General features: G+C 44.8%; 1 pseudogene; it reads left to right on the top strand.

Annotated features, from left to right (window-relative positions):
* Nucleotides 1–4,821: 4,821 nt before the first annotated feature.
* Nucleotides 4,822–11,510, top strand: LOC100838954 (annotated as a pseudogene).
* Nucleotides 11,511–19,953: the final 8,443 nt, after the last annotated feature.

Raw genomic sequence — 19,953 nt, forward strand, 5'->3', positions numbered from 1 at the left:
GTACACACAGTACAAACACAGACGCTCACAACACGCGCATACGCTCACCTCTACCCTATGAGCACCTTCGAAAGACTGAGCCGGCAATTTTTGAGAGATTGACGAAGTCACCGCTGACATCTCGCTGCCTATCACTGAAAGAATGACGCCGGTTAATTCTGAAATAATTTAGAAAAACATGACATTCATGTCAAGTATACCTGAGTGGACTGGTTCAGAATACGGAGAATTTATATGTTGTAGGTTTCCGTTGTAGGTTTAAGTAGACAAGAAAAAATCTTCATGTTGTTTCTTGTGCTGCGGACGTTCCTTCTGCAGGATACTCACTGGGCACGAATGTCTGCTTTCCCTTTCCCTGAGTGTCCATGGCGATTGGGCAGCGCCTTCAAACTTTTTTCTTTCTTTCTCAAGGAACCTTGGAAAGAAAAAGGAAAAAACAAACTCGTTGGAGAATATAGGATCTTGTCGGAGCATAATCCTGTCTCGTCTCAGCGATTCCGATGGATCATCAAGCACGACGTTTTCTTTCTTGGGCCGCCACAGCCCACAGGTGAGTAAAGCTCGTTTTATTTTCATGCCGGCATCTTACCGACCCATTTGCTGTCTACGGGGCAGGTGATAATTGACTAAAACCATTTTGCTCGGTCCACCGATGTCCAGTTTGGTCGGACATTAGCATTGTTTTTCTTCTTTCGGAAATAATATTCAAACCACATTTTCTTGAATCAGAGGCACCAAAACATTCTCTCTGTTGATAACTTTATTTTTTTGACCACCTCTGCGTTAATACCTTGATATCGAAAAGGGCACCACATGTGTTAGGCTGCTCATAATGGAAGTAACCTAGGTAATAACATAAGATGCCAATTAGGCATTTTGGTGACATGGCAAGGTATTAAATTAAAAAAAAAAGAAATGGTAACTAAATATGTTACCATAACATCACACAAATCAAAGCAAGATGAGTCTACAACCTAATAAATGACATAATGCATGGCACCACATATATGTTACTACCTACTATGAAGGTGGTAATTTAGACTAATAACATATACATGTTACTATTCTATGTTACTTTCCACTATGACCAGCCTTATGGGCACTGAATCGGCTTCTGCTGTTGTAAAAAAAAACTAGAGACTTGCGGTGTTGCTAAATGGCCGTGTTTTTGCCAACAAAAAAACAAGACCGTAACAACACATGCACGCAACACAAACACTCCAGTTTCACTCAACAATGATTTTACATGGCATGAATACCATGTATCTCGGTTATTAATTGTGCTAGTCAGATGCAGAAACTGAATTATTATTATTTTTTGCGCAAAAGAAACTGAATTATTGTTTTTCCTCTGTTCGTTTTCAAGGTTTATGTCTGCCCTAGGATTAAGATCATCCCATTCCGGTTCCATTATTTCAATTTCACCAGGATTTTGTAAATAAAAAAAACATTGAGGTCTTACTCTGTACCGTGATTCAGTTTCAGTATGCCCTCAAAAGGCAGATCTTCACAGAGAATTTTCCGGTAGTCCAAGAATTGTGATGGCCATTCGGGCGAAAAATAAAAATTCACAAGTTTCCTTAACATGCATGCTAATTAAATACAAACATTTCCATAAGAAAATAATTAATTACTCCTACATGATTTCAAGCATCTAATTGAATCGGAAATCACTGCAAAACACTGCAACCCGATCAGGTCGAGGTATCCGAGGGCGTGGCGGTGGCGCGGGCGTCAAAGTCGGCGAAGTTGAGCTCCTAGGAGACCTGCAAGACGCATCCGTTGTGGTGGTCGAGGAAGGTCACGAGGCTGCCATGTTGGTCGCGAAGCGTGGCACCGTGCTGGAAGATGGGTACAACCGTGAACAACACCTCCATTTATGGCATTCTACCTCTACACGACCTTCTTGGCACGCCCTGCCGGCCTTCATGGTATTTGGAAGATGGGTATCCTCATCGCGCTATGACCGATGGCAGCAACACGCCAGTCAACGTGAACAACTAAGGCTATTCAGTTATCTTCTAACATTCCAATATCACTTATCTAGCTAGAACTGTGCCTATGTTGATTCTTTGTTAAGTTGTATACTCTGGTGTCCTCAAAGCCAACCAGTTTTTATAGAGCCACATATATATGTATTGCATCATTGTAACAACTCATCTTCATGCCTATATTATTGGATGGTCATTTCATTTTAACTTATACTGGCTAGCATGAACATTAATTTGATGATAAAACAACAGGCCTTAACAGGTGGCCATAGGGAGCTTCCATTCATTCATCTTGCATGTTGCATACGAGTTGATAAAGTTTGGATATTTCATGATGGGGCAAACATGTAATCTTCACGAATCACCGATTTTGTATGTTATTTCTTTTGTTTCTTACTGTTCAACATTATTCATTATTTTGTACAAAGGTAAAAATAAAATATTTGACCAGGGTATATATCAGAAAAAAAGAAGAAACCAACACATGTGGCATGCATACACGAACATTCACTGGTCCTGGATCGATTAGCTTGGAATACATGCATGAGTTAGTGGCTACGTTGGTCACGTACATATAGTGGCCAGGATATGTGCTAAGCGGCCGGATACACCAGCCAGCTCCATCGATAAATTAACTAAAGCTGCAAAGATAGACACACACCCCCAATTATCTATCAAAAGATGTGTAGTCGATTTCAACAAAACATTCGGCGATCGGTCTGATGGAATTAATCCTAAGATATTGAAATTTCAATAATTCAATTCATGGGAATTGTTTCTAGCTGAAGATGAAAACTGAACTCGGAACATGACAAGTGTGTGGGCGTTCGGTTAACTGAAAAAAGAAGTGTTATTCGATCGGTTTTCTTACAAATTCGTTATTCATAGATGCAAATAGTGAGTATTGCGCTGGAGATTAAAAATCATGGAACTATAAATCCAGTTAGCTAGCTGGAAAAAATTGGGCAACACGCTCCTGGACAGTCTGGACTCGTTTCATCCCGACGCCACACAATCAATTAATAATCACCATGTACTTCGCGTCCAACACCGGACCGTCGAGATGAATCCTCCGTTGATCCACAAACATCTCCTTCGTCTCCAGCAGCGACCTCCCGTGGCCGGAGATCATGCACCCTTCCCAACATTTCCCAATGCCAGGTTCTCGGCCAGGCCATAGTCGTCGCCGTGCGACCATAGAAAGTCCAGGGAGTTGGGGGTGTGGCGGTGGACATGAGCGTCGAAGTCACAGAAGTTGACCTCCGAGGAGACCTGCATAACCGGCCATTGCGGTGGTCGAGGAACGCTAGGAGGCTACTCTGCTCATCCTTGGGCGTGATGCCGAGCTCAACTATGGGTGCAGCCATGGATGACACCTCCGTAATTGCAATCTATCTATGCACGACCTTCTTGGCAGGCACTAACTGCCTTCATGGTTTGTGGAAGATGGACCTCCTCGTCACCGTGTGACCAATGGCTGCGGCATGCCAGTCGACATGAATAACTAAGACTATTCAGTTATCTTCTAATATCCCAATCTATCTACTAATTGATCTAGAATTGTGTATCTATATGTCCCTTTTTGAAAACTTGTATATTCTGGTGTCCTCAAAATTAACCTGCCTGTTTTTATAGAGCGGCACATATGTATTGCATCTTGCACTGTAAGAGCTCCTCTTCACGCCTATATTGTTCTTTTGGAAGACTTCACGCCTATATTACTGGACGGATGGTCACTTCATTTTGACCCTGACAGACTAGCACAAACACAAAACTGATGATGGAGCTAGCCCCAGCAGGCAGCGTGTTCGGAGCTTCCAATCATTCGTCTTGTATGCAATTGTATGGAAGTTATGAAATTTGGATTTCACGACGTGGCAAACATGCAATCTTCACGAACCTTGAAACATATGCGAGCGCTCTATCATAACTAAGCTACAAAGATAGGCACAAATTATCTATCAACAGATATATGTGTAGCCCGTACGTTCTCAACAATACATGCATGAGACTGGTTTGATGGAAGAATGAGGTATTGAAAATTTCAATAGTTCATCGGTGGTTGCAGTTTGCAAAAGACCAAAACTGAACTTGAAACATGTTGCTACTAAGAGCATGTACAATGCAAGATGTCTAGATGGGTGCTTAGAAAAATTAACCGGTTTTTGTCAAGCACTGATACTTATTTAGACTAAGCAGATGCCTAACTTGGCACCTCTTCTGTACAAATAAGCACTGGTGATTAGAAAAATGCTTGGTTTATTTTCGTAAACACCTGTCTTAGCACCTTGCATTGTACATGCTCTAAGTGTGTGGGCTTTCGCGGTTGATAAAAAAGTCGGTTAGTGTTACATGGTTTTCTACCAAATCCGGGTTATTCATAAATGCAAATGAGTTTTGCACAGAAAATCATGGACGGGTATATAAATCCAGGCATCTGGGAAAATTCGGTTCGGTTTTAGGATAAAACAGATTTTGACTGAACCAATATACATGAGACAGTTGACACAATAGAAATATATCAATCTCAGCAAAAAATCGACAATAATTTACCACAGATTTTGACAACATGCATGCCTCACAGGGTATCGGTATTATCCGCGGATAAAAAGTTATCCGTATTTTTAATCGGATTACTTTTGTAAGGGGTTTAATCAGATTACTTCTTATGAGAAAAGTTTAATCGGATTACTGATTCGGAAATATCCAATTTTCTCTATTCAGCCCATCTAAAAATTGTGGCCCAGGGCCCAGCTATCCTAGCTTCGGAGTACGTTTTACCCTGGTAACGAATAACGATCAATTCCCCTCAAAAAAGAAAAAAAAAAGGAATAACGATCGATTCGACGATTACCCACCAGGAACACGAGACAGGAGTGGTGGCGCTCTCCCGCTGGCCACTCCGTCGCCGGCTCGCCGCCCTCCCGCCCCCGACGACCGCTGCTGCTTCCGTCGCTGGTTTGCCGCCAGTATCCCCGGACGACTTCGCGCTCGACGGCCGCCTGCCGCTGTCCCCTGACGTCTTCGCGCCCGCCGTCCGTGGAAGGAGCTCGCAGTCTGCCACCGCCGCCGGTGCCCCTCCCGCCGCAGGTGACTCTTTTATCATTCTTTATCCTCTTCTCCTTTCTCTCTTCTCTGTTCTGTCTTCTCCTTTCTCTCTCCTTTTCTCCAATCTCAAGCGTAGGTTCCCCTTGCCAATTTTAATGCTTAATTGCTTAGCTAGGTGTTGTACTGCTAGAATGTTGTTTAAATGTTCATGTTTGTACTTTGGAGAATTTGTACTGAAAAACCTTTACTTTCTGTATTTTCTATTAAGAAATATATCCCTGTATCCGTGTTTTTAAAAAATTGACGTATCACAGTGTCTCCGTATCGCTCTCATCGGATACATATCGCTGTTGTAGACTAAATTTGAGTTATGCTCAGTGGCTCAATGCTTGATTTCCCGTTTCACAGGTTCTCGGAATATCTTAGGATTGTGTGAACATGGCATCTCCTGCTGAAATGACAGGAAGACATATGCTGCATCTTCAAAGCTTTCCTAGTAATATGGTATGCACCTAGTTGAACTGTCACCTAATGATGCTTCTCAAATCTGCATGTAACCTTTATTATGTGTGTCCTCCCCAGGTAAAACAAAGGCATAGCTTTATCTCTGCAAGACACTCTTCCTTGAGAAGGTCACAAATGGTTCAAGATTGTTTGAAGCTGCGTCGTTTTTGCTGGTTACCTAACCAACGATTTGCTCTTACAAATATCCGACCAATGCCTGCTCCCAATGCCGCAGTATCGAGGGGTGTTACGTTGGTGGAGAAATCTGTTGATGACGTAAAATTGTTTTCAAGTATTATTCACCTTTACCGCAGACCATTTCTTCAAGAGAGTGAGACCAAGGATTTACTCAGAAAAGCGCAGGCAAATGTTTCTTCGAATATTATTGACATAAAGACCGAGCAATGCTTCAATGTTGAGTTGGAAAGTGCACTAAGTTCTGAGAAGCTCATAGCACTTCAGTGGCTACTAGCGGAAACTTACGAACCTGAGAACTTACAATCAGGGAGTTTTCTGGAGGAAGAAGTTTTGAGGAGCCCTTATTCTTTCCTTGTTGAGGTCGGTCCTCGGATGACATTTTCAACAGCTTTCTCAACCAATGCTGTCTCAATTTGTAAAGCTCTATCATTGCTGGAAGTAACTCGCCTGGAGAGGTCAAGAAGATATCTTTTGTGCCTTCAGCCTGGTAGTGTCCCACTTGATGAAAGCCAACTCAACAGCTTTGCTGCTCTGGTTCATGACAGAATGACTGACTGTGTTTATCCTAGCAAGCTTACACCATTTCAGTCAGATGTAGTTCCAGAACCTGTCAGTGTTATACCGGTCATGAAAGGGGAAGTGGAGCACTTGAGGAAATAAATATCAGAATGGGGCTGGCGTTTGATGAGCAAGATATCAAGTACTACACTCACCTCTTCAGAGATGACATCAAGCGCAATCCAACTACTGTGGAACTTTTTGACATAGCACAATCCAATAGTGAGCACAGCAGACATTGGTTTTTCAATGGAAAGCTTGAGATAGATGGAGAGACTATGGAGAGAACTTTGTTTCAGTTAGTAAAGAGTCCCTTGAAGGCTAACCCTAGTAACTCTATAATTGGATTCAAGGATAATTCAAGGATAACTCAAGTGCAACAAAAGGGAACCCAGTAAATCATCTACGTCCAGCAATACCAGGTCCCACTTCACCGTTATCCCTTATGATGCGTGAACTTGGCATTCTATTCACAGCAGAAACCCATAATTTTCCATGTGCTGTGGCACCCTACCCAGGAGCAGAAACAGGTACAGGTGGCCGTATAAGAGACACACATGCCACTGGAAAGGGCTCATTTGTCGTTGCTTCAACTGCTGGTTATTGTGTTGGAAATCTTCTAATGGAAGAGTCATGTGCACCCTGGGAGGATTCATCCTTTTCATACCCATTGAACTTAGCTTCTCCTTTGCAGATTCTTATTGATGCTAGTGATGGTGCCTCTGACTATGGGAACAAATTTGGCGAGCCTTTAATTCAGGGATTCACAAGAACTTTCGGTATGAGGTTGCCAAACGGGGAGCGCCGTGAATGGCTGAAGCCAATAATGTTCAGTGGAGCAATCGGACAGATTGACCATGCACACATATCCAAAGGGGATCCGGAAATTGGCATGCTAGTTGTGAAGATTGGTGGTCCAGCATACAGAATTGGTATGGGTGGGGGTGCTGCCTCAAGTATGGTTAGCGGACAGAATGATGTAGAACTTGATTTTAATGCAGTGCAGCGTGGAGACGCTGAGATGGCTCAAAAACTATATCGCGTGATCAGGGCATGTGCAGAAATGGGAGAGAAGAATCCAATCATCAGCATTCATGATCAGGGAGCTGGAGGAAATTGCAATGTTGTGAAAGAAATAATCTATCCTAAGGGTGCTGAAATTGATATCCGCTCTATTATTGTTGGTGATCATACATTGTCTGTGTTGGAGATCTGGGGCGCTGAATACCAGGAACAAGATGCATTATTGGTGAAGCCTGAGAGTATAAGCCTGTTGCAGTCACTTTGTGAGAGAGAAAGAGTTTCAATGGCTGTCCTCGGGGAAATTGATGGTAGTGGAAAGATTGTTTTGATTGATGGTGCTGCTGTGGAGCACGCGAAGTTGAATGGCCTTCCTCCTCCACTGCCTGTTGTTGATCTCGAGCTTGAAAAGGTATTAGGAGACATGCCTCAGAAAGCCTTTGAGTTCAAGCGAGTTTCTTGATTGAGTGAGCCCTTAGATATTGCACCTGAGGTCACACTAATGAATGTTCTTAAGCGAGTATTGAAGCTTCCCTCTGTATGTTCAAAGCGTTTCTTGACCACAAAGGTTGACAGGTGTGTGACAGGTCTTGTTGCACAACAGCAGACAGTTGGCCCTCTCCAACTTCCACTTGCTGATGTCGCTGTAATTGCACAGACATACACAGATCTGACAGGTGGTGCTTGTGCCATTGGGGAGCAACCAATAAAGGGTTTACTTAATCCTGAGGCCATGGCAAGGCTTGCTGTTGGGGAAGCATTGACCAATCTGGTTTGGGCTAAAGCTACATCTCTCGCTGATGTCAAAGCAAGCGGTAATTGGATGTATGCTGCAAAGCTTGATGGAGAAGGAGCAGATATGTATGATGCTGCTGTTGCAATGGCTGATTGCATGATTGAACTTGGTATTGCAATTGATGGAGGAAAGGACAGTCTTTCTATGGCAGCTCAATGTGATGGCGAGCTAGTCAAGGCTCCAGGGAATCTTGTCATCAGTGCTTATGTGACATGTCCTGATATAACCTTGACGGTTACTCCAGATTTAAAGCTTGGGAATGATGGGGTTCTGTTTCACATTGACCTGGCTAAAGGAAAACGCCGACTTGGTTGTTCTGCTCTCGCACAAGCGGTTGACCAAATTGGAAATGACTGCCCAGACATAGAAGATGTTTCTTACTTGAAGAAAGTGTTCGAGGTTGTTCAAGAATTGCTCAGTGAAAGTCTGATTTCTTCCGGTCATGACATTAGCGATGGTGGGCTTATTGTTACAATTCTTGAGATGCCATTTGCTGGCAACTGTGGTGTCAACCTCAACATTGAATTAAAAGATAATGGTCTTCTTGAAGCACTTTTCGCCGAGGAGCTTGGTCTTGTTATGGAAGTGCACTCAAATGACCATGATGTTGTGAAGCAAAAGCTTCAAGCAGCAGGGGTTTCTGCTAATGTTCTAGGAAAAGTAACAACAGTACCGGAAATAGAACTGCTTGTTGATGGTGTGGTGTGCTTGAAGGAAAGAACTTCAGATCTCAGAGATTTATGGGAGGAAACGGGCTTCCAGCTTGAGGAGGTACAGCGACTGAAGTCTTGTGTCAAGTTTGAGAAAGAAGGCTTAAAAAGCCGAGCAACGCCTTCATGGCATTTGTCTTTCACTCCTGAATTCACAGACAAGAAGCTATTGACTGCATCTTCAAAACCAAAGGTTGCCATCATTCGTGAAGAAGGGAGCAACAGTGACAGGGAAATGTCTGCTGCATTCCATGCTGCTGGTTTTGAACCGTGGGACATCACAATGTCGGATCTCTTGAATCAGAAAGCTTCTCTAGACGAATTCCGTGGGATTGCATTTGTTGGAGGTTTTAGCTATGCAGATGTTCTAGACTCAGCGAAAGGTTGGGCTGCATCTATCAGGTTCAACCAGCCTCTCATACAGCAGTTCCAGGAGTTCTACAATAGGCCAGACACGTTCAGCCTTGGTGTGTTAATGGGTGTCAGCTCATGGCTCTTCTTGGTTGGGTGCCAGGACCAGATATTGGAGGCTCCATTGGTGCAGGTGGAGACATGTCCCAGCCAAGGTTCATTCACAATGAATCTGGCCGTTTTGAGTGTCGGTTTATCAGTGTGGCCATAGGGGACTCTCCTTCTATAATGTTCAAAGGTATGGAAGGCTCTACTTTGGGCATTTGGAGTGCTCATGGTGAAGGGAGAGCCTTCTTCCCAGATGAAAATGTCTTATCTGGCGTTGTTAAATCTAATCTGGCTCCTCTGCGATATTGCGATGATGCTAATAACGTAACAGAGGTCTATCCCTTTAACCCCAATGGTTCTCCACTTGGTATTGCAGCCCTATGCTCCCCTAATGGAAGGCACCTTGCTCTGATGCCACACCCAGAGCGTTCCTTTATGATGTGGCAATATCCATGGTATCCCAAGGAATGGCAGATTGAGAAGAGTGGTCCCAGTCCTTGGTTGCGCATGTTCCAGAATGCAAGAGAATGGTGTTCATAGAGAAGGTAAATCATATTCTCCTTGGATTGGTTCCAATCTAGGTAGATCTCTGGTCAGCCGCAAGCTAGACACAATTTCTTTTTCTGCGGTACATCTAAACTACTCAGTTCTGTAAAAAATGGTATTCTCGTTGTTTTATCTTATTGTAATGCCCCTCTTACACCAGTCTACTATAACTACTTTGGTTGCTTGGATGCCACCTGTGCTTGGACCCTTTTACTCCTACAAATTTCTTGTGCCACTAAACGAGCCCTAAAAGTATGTATTCACAGAATTGATAAAGAGCTCCTTGCAAACAGCAAAACATGTTATTGAATAGTTCAGGAAAAGGTGAACTTGCTAGACGGCTACAACTACACAATTTAAGCTACGCCATAAGATTGTCAATTGCCATTGCCAATACTGTAGTTGAATCAGAAGACATGTCCTAATAATGTACCATGTACTCTTCCCAGCAACCTGATGGATGCTAGATATCTCATTAAGCAATTTGCTCAGTTAGACATTGAAGCTAGATCTCATATTCCAGAGTCATTTTTTGTGTAGCCACTTGCCTAGCGTACCTACCCTTTACTTTACTAGTGGCCTTTTCTAGTTCCATTTTCTTCATGTTATTCTCTCGTTATTCTAAACCGGAATATTAAGTGAAACCTGAAGCCATGTGCCATTGGGATACACAGTATTTCAGCTTGATGGGTTCCAAATATTTGCCTTCAACCGTTGCCTTCCTTTCCCTTGTATTTGTTAGCTGCTTCTTGGCATCATGATCCTTCTTTTTTGGTAATAGATAGAAGGTATCAAGGTATGGAACCTAGAAAGGTCTGATTTTGCTAACTGCACACTTGCATACTGTTTTGGTGCCTCTAGGTGGAAAATGCGCAGCATCCCAAATGCACTTCCCTAGAAGCTTAACATGCTTGTTTTAACAACTAGTTTGATTTTGATGTACAGAATAAAGTAAGCAGCCAGGTTAAAGTAATGCCAATTTTAGCATATGGAAAAAAAACATGTAATTATGCTTGCGTCCTGGGCCAAATTAGCCCGTCTTCTCCTTCCACGGTCGATTCTCTCCGTTAATTGCGCGTTGGTCTGCTCTGATTCGACCCGTTCCCTACAAGCCTGCCCTTGTTTTCTTGTTTTTTTATGCTCAACTGATCATTTGTACAGAGAACTATGGCTGGAAGACCATAGACCATAGTAATGATGCATATCCTGACTGCTTTCTTATTTTCATTTGTACAGAGAACTATGGCTAGGAGTCTGGGAGTGTAGAATGTATGACAGAGAAATGAGATTACCTGTGGTGAAGGCACAATTGGTAATTTGATCATAACATTTTTTGAGAGACTCATGCGTCCAGAAGGCACAAAACAACCATCGTGTCTCTGTCCTATTAGCTAAAGGCCTAGCTACAGGTAGGCACTTATATATCCTAATTCTGCTGTAGTATGCTTGCCAATTCATCCACTAGCTAGATTACTTGATGAAGCTATCAGATGGAAAGAAGTTTCTTCCTGTGACGTTTACTCAAATTATTAAACACAATGAAATATGTAATGTATGTATTTTTCAGTTAGTGTGCCTGGTACAATATCTGTGTTGGTTATTTGAACAGTAGATTAAGGACATTTTAATTGTATGATATTATTCAGTTTAGAGTTCTGAATACACATGGCATTCTCCAAATGTCCAAGTTTTTGTTGTTTCGTTCTTTCTTGAACATGCAAATTAAGGATTTGTGTGTCATTGCATTAAGAAAGAAAAGAGGGAAGAATTTGTGCCCTAGCATTTGGCAAAGATGACAGTACCAATCAAGGTTAACAGGAAGCTTCCAATGAGGTGTGATATGTGCTCATACTATTGGTCTGAGGCAAAGATGACAGTACCAATCAAGGTTAACAGGAAGCTTCCAATGAGGTGTGATATGTGCTCATACTATTGGTCTGCTACGTTTTGTTTTTCCAGTAGAAACCCCATTTGGCTCCTGAGATTTTTTCAGTCCCTATGTTACAACAATGAAATGATGCTCCGGCAGCCTTATTGGCACTAATTCAAGACCTGTGTTCTGAAGGTGTGTTCAGGGGAGGTGATTTCTTGGATGGAGCTATGTCTTTCATTTTTTCCTTGGAACAGAGGCCTCCAGTTCTCTGGGTATTATTTTCTGAAGTAGCTGGTTGTGTTCTGAAGCACAGAGTTCTCATGTTTATTTCAGTAGTGATGAGGCTTATTTTGGCAGTTTTTTAAAAGTTAAGTGTGCGAGTACTTTCTGTTAGAAGATGTTTGTTGGATGGCATGAAACAATTCGATTTATGTTGGATGACATTAAACAATTCGATGTGTATTGAAAGCGGCGTTGTGACCTTTTTACATGTAATTTCTCTTCCCAGTTGAAAGGGCCGTTCAGTTTATGCAACAGTCAGAACATTGTTGCTGCTGCATATTGTTGTGTGAAAAAACTGGAGATAGCTGCATTTTCATGCTAAAAGTAGACATATATGTGAACGGTTAGCCATATACCATATGTGCAATGATGCTGAAATGGTTAACCTTTGTAACCGTTGGAACATGTGGTTTTTTTTATGGATCAGCAAACTCTCATAGCTTAACCAACATTCAAGCATGCTACGTGTTTGAAGAAATGCCCAGGAGAAGCACAACTGGTGGCTGGAATGGTAACATAGCTTAACCAGCAAAAGTAAGTCAACAAGAGAGCAGATGTGTGTTCCAAATGTATTGGTAGACCATAAACACATACGAATTTGTATATATCTAACTGGAGATGGCACAAATGATGCCCCAGCACTGCATCAGGTTTGTGAACTACTGATCTGCATAATCATCTATCAAGTTGTGAAGCAATTTTCTGGACGTGTGAAGAACCATCACCCAGTATTACTTACACAATTCTGTATTTATAGGCCGATATTGGTCTCTCGATGGGCATTCAGGGAACTGAAGTTGCCAAGGAGAGTTCTGATATTATTATCTTTGGATGACAATTTTGCATCACTTGTGAATGTATGTACGTTACATTCTTGTATTATTCTTCTGCTATGGCAACTCTGATACTGTATTAATTTTGTGGCTTTAGGTTGTCAGATGGGGCCGTTCAGTTTATGCAACAGTCAGAAGTTCATACAGTTCCAGCTAACTGTTAATGTTGCGGTCTTGATAATTAATTTTGTTTCTGGTATCAGTTCTGGTGACGTGCCGCTAAATGCTTTCCAGGTTTGAATTCCTAACTATATGCCTGCGAACTTCTAGGTTCTGTTCTCTATGTTTCACTGTAATTCATTCAAGTGGACTGTCTTTGTGCTCGTATTCTTCAATTATTTATAAGATTATATGAATTGTCCATTCTAATTTCTGCAACTATGGATTATATTTTTTGTTGGTTTCACCTAGCTTGTTTGCAATTGCTCTGGGTTATTCTAATCATGGATACTCGGAGCACTTGCATTGGCGAGTGAGCCACCTAACAACCATCTTATGCAGAGACCACCAGTTGGACGGAGGTTTGTTCTGTTCCTTGCGCTATTGTGGTTCAAATATCTTTCTTTGGTTTGTACTTTGTAGAGATACTTCTGTTCCCTTGTCTGGCCAAGTTCACAAATTGGAAGTGATTTGTCCTTTTCGTCCTGGCTTGATAAAAAAGAATATGTTTTGTGGACCTAACTATCTGCCTGGAGTAGTGATGGTACACACGCAATCTTGTGAAGAATTGGTATTTTAATTTTCATTGTTAGATGTAGCTGTGGAAAATGTGCTCGAGCGAGCCTGGAGCCCTTGTCCTGGGCTTAAGTTTGGCTTGCCTAACAAAATCTCTCATAAATTCCACATATAGGTTTAAGAACTTGTGGGGTCCAACTCTAACCAATGAAGAACATAACAGGCAAAAGATTCACCAAGACTTGGGGATCTACTTCATAATCGAAATGCCACTGCTCATTCCCAAGGACATTGAGGTCCTAAGCCCTGATCACTAATCAAGATTCTAGACCAAAGGAGAAAGTTGCTCACTCAATCATCACCTGCCTGCATTCCAGTGCCTCCATCCTTAGTTTCTTGCATAATGATTCACCTGTCTTTGCACTCTTTCAGAGTTGAGATTTACTCTTGGGAATTAAGTGCAAAGAGTGTTCGATGACAACCTGATCGAGGAAGGTCTCTTTCCAATACATTCTCCAAGATTTAGCACAAACAACAGGAGAGTGCACATACTATGCAGGTTTGCATGGTTGTCATTAATTTAATGTCAATATGAGTTTCCAGGATTTTCCGGATGGTTGGTAAGCTTCTCCTCTTTGAAGTTTTCGTAAGGTACATGATTTAAAATGATTTAAAAGATGACAAACAAAGCTACTGCATCCCATCGATATGCCCTTCCAGCTGGCGCCGCCGTCAAGGACAAACATACCTCCCGAGGGCGGTGAAGATGCGGCACGCCATCATAGTCTGGGTTCTCCAAGAGTATCTCCTACGTCTCCAGCAAAAGCTTCCCGTCGGTGAGGATCTTGAGCAAGTACCCAAGATCATACATCCCTCCGAACGTCGCCCAAGTAAGCTACGTGGAGTTGGGCGACAACGACATCGTGGAGACGCGTTTTTGCTGGAAAGTGATGGAGGCGACGCCCTGAACGCAGGCCAAGTCGAAGTCGGCGCCCTGCGTCCCGAGGATGTTTACAGACTCGCGAGCGTGGCGATGCACGCTGACGTCGAAGTCAACAAAATTCTCCGCAGCGGAGGCTTTCATGATGCTGCCAGGGAGGTGGCCGTGGCCGAGAAAGGCCAGGAGGCTGCCCTGCTCCTCGCAGATTGTGATCCCCAGCGACGCGGAACGACATCTCTCCAATAAGCCTGTTCAGTTATCTTCTAATATCCCAATTTATCTATTAATCGATCTAAAACTGTTCTTGTGCCAAAAAATATTAACTTGTGACTGTGCCGATGTCCTCAAGACCGGCCTGTTTTTATAGGGCGGCACATACGTATCGCATCATTGTAACAAACTTCTCTTCACGCATATATTATTGCATGGTCACTTCATTTTAATTTTTAGGAACTAGCATAAACACTAAGTTGATGATGGAGCAAACCCTAACAGGCGGCCGGTTGGGAGCTTCCATTCATGCATTCGTGTTGCATGTTTCATATGTGTTGACAAAGTTTAGATTTCATGATAGTGCAAACGCGTAATCTGAAGACACGTGCCATGCATGTCATTTGCTGTGTCCAGGACCGATTAGTTTTGCATATGTTCAAGAAGTTAGTGGGTGGATTCACGTGAAAAACAGAGCATCGATCAGTATATCTATGCTTAACTGGACTACCGTCAACTTGGTCAAAAAAAAAACAAAAACTGGACTACCGTCAAGGCCATATGAATGTTGACGATAGATTCAAAAGAGCTAAACCATGGACCGCGCCCAGCGATCGGTCTTAATTTGTGTGCGACAAAGGATGTATACGCGAATGTGTAGCCGATGTCCGGTTGGGCCTAATACTAATAGCGGGGTAAGGTCGCTAGGTTGGGGAACGAGGGTAAAAGCAGAACTCAAACCGATCCATGGAATTTTTTTTATGGTAGCTTGTGAATTGCGAAAACTGGCCTCTCGAATTTTTAGGCTAAAAACAAACATTCACAAATTCCCTTAACATTGCAATCAACTTAAGTATAAAGAGATTTCGGTGAGAAAAGAGTTTAGTACATGATTTCCTCTAAGGCTAAAATCAAACATTCACAAATTCATACAAAATTTCTGTGAGAAAAGAAAATTACAAATATATAAATTAATACACAGCGATGGTGTCGTTATTGCACCCATTGATGCAACCTTTGAGGCACACGGCCGCCATAAGGCTAAACACGAACACCACAAGACAAGGTCGCTCCGGGTAGTGCTTCGGCACGCCGAGGTTCCTCGCCACCCATTTCAGCCCGACACCGCGCAGATCACCCCTCCTGCAGTGTTCCGCCATGTACTTGGCATTGAACACCCACCCATGCGCTGCCCTCACCTCGTTGACAAACATTTGCTACCTCTCCAGCAGCGGTTGCCCTGCATGTACCCAAGGTCGTACATCCCTCCAAACATCGCCCACATGAATGTTCGCTGGTAGATTCAAAGAAGCTAAACCATGGACCGGGCCCAGCGATCGTTACAAGTAGAGTCGTCGAAGTGTGAAGGAGCGCCACTACAACTTTGCACGTGGCTTCATAGGCGTCGGCGGGCCAATGCTGCCAATATAGCAGGGTAATGTCGCTAGGTTGGGAAACCAGGGCCAATATAACAGGATAAGAACTCACACCTATCCATGGAATTTTTTATGGTAGCATATGAATTGCAAAAATTAGCCTCTCGAATCTTAGGCTAAAAACAAACATTAACAGATTTCGTTAACATCGCATCAAATCAAGTATAACATCGTATCAAGCTCTTGGGACCGGAGAGGCAAGGCGGCGCGGCTCTAGGTAGTGCTTCAGCATGCCAAGGTTCCTCGCCACCCATTTCAGCCCGACACCGCGCAGATCACCCCTCCCTAGTGTTCTGCCATGTATTTGGTGTCGAACACCCGCCCACTGCCAAGCCAAGCCCTCACCTCGTCCACAAAGATGTCCCTCCTCTCCGGTGAGGATCTTGAGCAGGTACCGAGGTCGTACATCCTTGCAAACATCGCCCATGTAAGCTTGTTCGAGTTGGATGTCGACGACAACATACATACAAACTTTGTGTCGGAAGGCGGTGGAGGTGACGTCATGCGCGTGGCGGTGGACATCGTCGGCGAAGGGGACCTCCCAGGACACCTCGATGGTGCAGCCGGTGTGCGTGCCGAGGAAGAGCGGAAGGCGGCCCTAGTTGTCACAGAGCGTTATTCGGCCCTAGTCGTCGCAAAGCGTTATTCCGAGCTGGATAATGGGGAGCTCGTCCACATTGGCCAGGGCGTAGCGCTCGTCACCTTAAGCTTGTAATCTTAAGGTGAGTTCGCCGCGATGACGTGCTCCATGGCATAGGTGCTCGAAGAGTGCAGAGAAGAATGGGGTTAGATCATAGATCGTCATTTTTCTTACCTTTCTTCTACTCTTTCTTCTGTTCTTGCTCTATAACCTTTTTTTTAAGAAAAAACTTTATTACCTCCGATCTCTGCATCTGCATATGGCCTAAAATTTTACATTATTCACGACAACTTAAAAACACACGACACCATAAAAAACTTGCTCTATGATGTGGTAGAACTACGTGTGTGATAACTTGTTGAATATAATGAGAATAATCCATGTCTCTTATTGCAAAGATATGGACACACTTCCAAGAGATGCCGCATCTGTACAGGAAGAATAGCATGTGCATGTGGGCACAGGCGCCCGCACGGGAGAGACCGGACAGAGACGTCCGTTGTTAATCAACCGTAATTAGTAACAATTAAATGGTAAAATGCGTACTAATCTAATTGATCATATAACTAATTAACCCTAACACCTACAACCATCTAAATACCAAAACTTTTTTTTTTAGGAAATCTAAATACCGAGACTTGTCCAAATAAGTCGTTGCAAGTTTACAAGGGACCGGAGGGAGTGAAATGTAGTCGATAATACAATCAATACAATCCGCCAATTAACTTACATCAGACTATACTAAATTGCTATTGTATCATGCATTTGCCCTCTTCTTATAACTTAAATACAGAATCAGGCCTATGCACTTAAAATACTACTGTACCATCTTGCCTTGGGCAGCAGCCATCTGTCGTCCAATTTTTCCAATGGAAATTAGTTGATGAATAAAATGTGTGATTGGCATGATAAACAGAAAAAAAAAACCTGTTGCTGTAGTTCGTCCCATCATCAGCAGAATCTAGTCTCTGAACGGCGCGGTGATCCCTGTCGTCCAACATTTTTTTTCCCACTCAAATAAAGCTCATTGAGTAAATATATACATGTGCTTCCATACCTCCCGTTGTGAAAACGCCCGCGTCGCTCCTGCGGCGGCTCGGGCAGAACCCTAGCCGCCGCTGCCTCACTCCTTCAACCCTCCTCTCCCCTCACCGTCGTCGAAGGATGCCGGCGGGCTAAGCCTGCTCGGCGGACGGCGGCGGCGGGGCCTTCCCGTGGATTTTGTGGCGTTCCTCGCGGCGGCGGGCGCGCGCATTGGCGCGCGATGGGGGCTGCTGCCGGCGCCAGGCGCGGCGCAGGAAGGCCGGGGCGGCGGCCCAGGGCGGCTCCACCCGGCGGCGCGGGCTTCGGCTGGCGGAGGCGGTGGCGGGTTCGGTGCTGCTGGGGCGCTGGTGGCCAAGCCGGCAGTGGATCCGGCGCCGGCGGGTGGCTGGCCCCCGGATCTGGCCGGCGGCCGGCTTGGCCAGCCTCGATGGCGGACGACGGGCTTCTCGGGAGGCGTTTCGGCAGATCTGGTGCAGTTCGTTCATCTCCCTTCCTCGGGCGTGTGGCTTGGCTCGCCGGCCTCTTGTCGGCGTTGCTACATCGGTGGATGCCGGGACGGCGGTTCCGGGTCGCGTCTTGGTTGTCGGGGCAGCCGATCTGGCGTTTTGGAGCGCAGATTTGTCTCGGTCAAGTAGAGTAAGGATGTCGAGGCGGCGATCTCGGAAGGGGGTGAAGGCGGTTGCTGCGCTGGGCGTAGTCGGGTCTTGGACGCCGGGGCGGCGGCCTCGGACAGCGTTGGTTCTCAGGCGGTCTGATGTGATGGAAGATGCTGGATTCTTGAGGCGCGCCTCATGTCCACCTGCGTCGTGGCAGCCCAATCCTGCTCCTCTTCGCAGTATTGGTTTCTCTCCCCTTCGTGCGGTGGTGACGAGTGCGGTTCGGCGGTGCGGTGCTCTGGCGTTGCTTCTCCTGTGCTCCTTTGGAGCCCGTCAAGGTCCTTCAGCTCTCTCTGGGGAGTCATGCCGGATCTGACTTTCTCAGTGGAGGGGTGATGTGTTCTTCGATTTGGCGGGGTTCTTCTTCAGTTGCATCCGTTGGTGTGTTGGTGTGTAGGCGGAGTGTTTGTTCGTTGTGTCTTTCCTCCTGTTGTTTGTAGAGGCTTCGTCCTCGTATCTGGTTTTTGTCCGATTTTTCTTAATAAACTGGGCAATTCTATTTCTTTTATAATGAAATGCAGGAACCCCGCCCCTTTTGAGATGTCCTAAAAAAAAAACTTCCGTGTAAATGTACAAAGAGGCAAGTACGCCGACATCACAGAGTACAACTAACGTTAAGCCGGCATACCCAATGTATGCCGGCGCAGCTAACTTGCTTTATGAGTTTGCAGGACGAGGATGAGCACGTTGTCTTGGCGGTGGCCGGGATCCCTCAATGATCTTATCCTGGCCACGCGGTGCAGAGTAAAGTAGCGCCATCATCGCTTCAGGAAAAGCGGTCAGCCCCTGTACGTCGGTGCCAGGTGACCACGCAAAAGAAGCACCGAAAGGGAATCTATGACGGAAGCCGATAGAGGATAGCTGTACCCGCTGCCGGCTGGCAGGAAAAGTAAAGTTGCCTTGTCCCCTGCGGTGCTGCCTGGAGGGAACCAAACCGCGTGCCCAGTGGAGCCCAAGGATGGTGACATTAGACTCGGCCCACATGGCAGTGTACCATGTGCGGCCTATAAATAGAACCTTATCTCTCTGTAGAAAGGGGGACGAGAGCATTCTAGGGTTTTTAACCCTTCTTCTTCTTCCCCAAGAATACAACTCAACGAGCACCATTGTAGAGCTTTTCTATCCCGGCTAATACAACAAGGCAGGAGTAAGAGTCTTACCTCTGCAAGAGGGCTCTGAACCTGGGTAGATCTGTGTGTTCTTGCGTGTTTTGTGCGTGTTCTTCTTCACGTACTCCCTCCTCCGGATCCACCATCGTCCATCGGCCCCAAGTTAAGCCATCCTATGGCATCTGCCGTGACACCACCACGACAGTTGGCGCCCACCGTGGGGTCAGCAGCGGCGCTGGCTGGGGTTTTCATCCGGACGGGAAGTTTCCTCGTCACCGGAGAGCGCATGGTCTCCGGTTTGGTCCAGAGATCCGGCTCTCTGGGCTTCATCGACAACAACGTGGGCTGCTTCAACGGCGCGCCGCTTTCCTGCGCCGGCCGCTTCATCAACTTCGGCATGCACAAGGTTTATGTGGCTACTGATC

The sequence above is a fragment of the Brachypodium distachyon genome, chromosome 1 (genome assembly GCF_000005505.3).
Source record: "Brachypodium distachyon strain Bd21 chromosome 1, Brachypodium_distachyon_v3.0, whole genome shotgun sequence".
Classification (NCBI taxonomy): Eukaryota; Viridiplantae; Streptophyta; class Magnoliopsida; order Poales; family Poaceae; genus Brachypodium; species Brachypodium distachyon.